We start from the raw sequence: 4,371 nt of genomic DNA, 5'->3' as shown, positions 1-4,371 counted from the left end.
TGATACTAATTTTGGACTTTAGCTGTCTAGAACCTTGAGAGAGTAAATTTCTATTGTTTTAAGCCACCAAACTTACAATAATTTAGTACAATAGCTACAGGAAACTGATACAATTACCTTGCAATTTTTTTTCATCTTCCCACTTGCTACTGCAATTTTTGTGCCTGTCTGGAAACTATCTTCTCTAACTTGCTGGTAACCATCTTATTTCTCAAATTTAATATGCACTTGTCCCTTTAGAACCAACATACTTACAATAAAGTATAAGTGAAGGGAAAATTGGAGAAATGAATGGCAACCCACTCCAATATTCTTGCCTGCAGAATTACATGGACAGAGGAGCTTTGTGGGCTGTCCAAGGATGTAAAACAGTCCACTGGCTTGCAAAGAGTTGAAGACTACTGAGCAACTAACACTCACACACTACTGAGTGACATACACACACACACACACACACACACGCACACAAAGGGAAAATAGACGTGATTATATACTTTTTTTATATGCAAGTTCTGTGAGTCAGAAAAATTGATAACCTATTCAAGGACATACAGGTAATGTTGTAAGATTCAAATCTAGATTTAGACAACACAAATGATATTATTCTTTGCACTACAGTTATAAAATATCAAAAGTTACAACCCAATAAGTGAAGACCACACATGTTTTGTATAAATGTATTTATAAATTCTTATCCAGCCAACTAACATACATTATCCCTTATTCTGAGACCTAGATTTAAATACAGCAATATCATAAATGATAAAGCTCCGTGGATTGCATCCTGAATATGGTCATGAGCAACTTGAACTCCAACATTTTGAAGTCTTGAAACATATATAAGTCCATCATCTCTCAGGACATCATATTCATAGGTCAGAATATAGGTTGATGGCAAATTCTGTAACTGGGACTCATTGGCCAACAAGGGTGATAATCTGATATACATAAGTGCTGGTGATGAATAACTAGATTTTCCAAGAATTGGTTTAGTATAAATATGGCCCTCCTACTTCTTGGGTAAGAGAGTACTCCAGTTAACAAACTTGAACAAATGTCTTGATTCCAGAGGCATATGTTGGTTTCTTCTCATTGCCTGGGGAAATGCTTCATCCTTGGTTAAATACACACTCACAAGTTTTATGGGTATGTCTCTTGTCAGAACTAAACCATGTTCACTTTCTCAGTGAGATGGTAAATAAGAATCAATGAACTGTAAGAAAGGGTAAAGCAAAGCTTGTATCTTGATTTTATGTTTTATTTCAAGATCATTTTGCACCTGAAAAAAAAAAAAGATAGTATCTTGTAATGCAAAGACTTCTGAAACACCAGGAGGAGGAAATTTAATTTTAATAATTTATGCAATCTTGAGATAAACAAGTCTATGTAAATTGATGGATGTTAAAATTATTTTCACAATACTTATGTCTTTCAGTGATATGAAAAAAAGTGTCATACTTATTGCAACAGTAAAGTTTTAAAAATTTTCATGTTGTGGGTGAGACTGATAGAGATACAAACTTCCAGTTATAAAATAAATGTCTCGTATGTAATGTATAACATGGTGACTATAGCTAATAATACTATGTTGTCTATTTAAACATTGATAAGATAGTAAGTCTCGAAAAGCCTCATCACAAGAAGAAAGTTCTAAATATGTGTGGTGATGGATATTAACTAGATTTATTGTGGTCATCTTTTTGTTTTATATATACATATGTATATAATTTTTATATTGTACACATGTAACTGATATACTGTTATATGCCAATTACTCTCAATATAAATTTTTCTAAAGTCATATGGCAGAAGGTGAGGCACTATTGGTCTATACCCAAGAGAAATGGGGGAAACTGGAGCTGCAGCCTCAGTGAGCTCCTCAGTCTGAGATGCTGACAAAAGTATCAGCAACCTGGCTCCATTACCACAGTAACAGCACAAACTATTGCTTAGATTTGTGTTAGCAAATTGACGTCTTAGGATCAGTTGAGTTAGTACATAAAGTGAGTTCAACACAGAGGGCAATGGGGGAAATAAAGAATGAGAGGGAGAGATAGACAGGAGAAAGGAAGGTACATACATTTATGGTGTTTTTGTCAAAAATCACCAATAGAAATTACCTAAGTAAGATATTCCTATGGAAAATTGACAGTATATATAAGTTTGTAAAAATTCTTGGCTGAAAGTAACCTAAGTGAATAGAAGAAATCAATGTAACTATTAAAATAATCTTATTTCATTTAAAAATTAAAGATAAATGTTTATATATTTAAAATAAATATTAAAAATTAAAATATTATAAAATATTCTTAAAATTTAACATAATGTTATTTGGCTAATAAGAAAAGTTCCCAACATCATGCCATACATTTTTAAGAAATATACAAATGTAGAAGTACCAAGACAAAAAATGAACAGGTAAGCCAGTCGATAGGTAACTTAGCTTGTGAAAAAATAGTAATGTGTTTGTGAAACAAAGGAATAAAATTATGAAAAACATCTTGATGATATTCACACAGTTTTACATGCAAGGGAAAGATGTGGAATAATTGACAAGGATTTTCCTTTCCCGAGGTAGTGGGTATCCTGAGGTCTCATTTGTGACCCTAAAGACTATCATAGAGAACCTCAGGATAATGTCCAAGGAACAACTGTCTCAGCCGAAGTGTTGCATCTGAGACAGTGGCATCTGGACAAATGAAAAAACCTGCTACTGCTCCAGGTAAAAGCTCAGGAATGAAGGACATATCTCTTGGTCAACCTCTCACCACAGTGGCTAGCTGAACCTAGTGGAGGGAATACAATGAAATTCAAGAGGGCCATCAGAAAGGGAAATGCACCTCCACAATACATGCTCAGGGTGCTAGACATTTCACAAGTATATAATAAAAATGAGCCAAGATAAAGCCCCCTGACAGAAACTCCTCTAGATCCAAAGCTCTCCCAAGTACCCTCAGGTAGATGATCTAATGAGCAAAGGTCCACTATCTACAACTCACCCTCAGTGTCCCACATTTAAGAGACAGGGACCACATGCCCAGGGATGAGGCAAAAAGGAATCTACCAACTCTCTTATCTAGCTCTAACCTTCCTTTCTGTACTGTTGCATGAAATAAATCACTTTCCTATGCGTGTGCCACTGTTTGCCACCCCTACATCCCTATTGTGCCCCCTCTTGCCATTTAAACCTTTTTCCGGTCTCTCTCCTGTCCTTCAAAGCTCCTTTCAAAGTCAACCGTTTTCTTTTCTTTTCTTTTCTTTTTTAACTTTACAATATTTTCAAGATATTGGGAGAGCACCTTCTAATTAGATCCTTCACATTTGGCAATTCTGCCATATTCTCAGTATCTGTGTTATCAGTCTGCTGTAAACTTTTCAGATATTTTCTACACATTTTCTATATACTTATAACCATATATATGTGATAGATGGGGAAACAGTGTAAACAGTGGCTGACTTTATTTTTTGGGGCTCCACAATCACTGCAGATGGTGATTGCAGCCATAAAATTAAAAGACACTTACTCCTTGGAAGGAAAGTTATGACCAACCTAGATAGCATATTATAAAGCAGAGACATTACTTTGTCCACAAAGGTGCATCTAGTCAAGGCTATGGTTTTTCCAGTAGTCATGTATGGATGTGAGAGTTGGACTATAAAGAAAGCTGAGCACTGAAGAATTGATGCTTTTGAACTGTGGTGTTGGAGAAGACTCTTGAGAGTTCCTTGGACTGCAAGGAGATCCAACCAGTCCATCCTAAAGGAGATCAGTCCTGGGTGTTCATTGGAAGGACTGATGCTGAAGCTGAAACTCCAATACTTTGGCCAGCTGATACAAAGAGCTGACTCATTTGAAAAGACTCTGATGCTGGGAAAGGTTGAGGGCAGGAGGAGAAGAAGACAACAGAGGATGAGATGGTTGGATGGCATCACCGACTCAATGGACATGGGTTTGGGTAGACCACGGCAGTTGGTGATGGACAGGGAGGCCTGGCATGCTGTGGTTCATGGGGTCACAAGGAGTCAGACACGACTGAATGACTGAACTGAACTGAACTAGTTTGGTCATAACTTTCCTTCCAGGGAGTAAGCGTCTTTTAATTTCATGGCTGCAATCACCATCTACAGTGATTTTGAAGCCCATAAAAATTAAGTCAGCCACTGTTTCCACTGTTTCCCCATCTATTTGCCCTGAAGTGATGGGACCGGGTGCCATGATCTTAGTTTTCTGAATGTTGAGCTTTAAGCCAACTTTTTCACTCTCCTCTTTCACTTTCATCAAGAGGCTCTTTAGTTCTTCTTCACTTTCTGACATAAGGGTGGTGTCATCTGCATATCTGAGGTTATTGATATTTCTCCTGGCAATCTTGA

General features: G+C 36.7%; 1 pseudogene; it reads right to left on the bottom strand.

Moving 5' to 3' along the window:
• Window positions 1–681: 681 nt before the first annotated feature.
• The window catches only part of LOC104985313, a 21,732-nt pseudogene continuing 18,042 nt past the window's right edge, over window positions 682–4,371 (bottom strand).

Source organism: Bison bison, unplaced genomic scaffold, assembly GCF_000754665.1.
Source record: "Bison bison bison isolate TAMUID 2011002044 unplaced genomic scaffold, Bison_UMD1.0 scf7180017864042, whole genome shotgun sequence".
Taxonomy (NCBI): Eukaryota; Metazoa; Chordata; class Mammalia; order Artiodactyla; family Bovidae; genus Bison; species Bison bison.
Note: the sequence above shows the minus strand (reverse complement) of the source record. Positions and strands in the feature narration are given on the sequence as shown.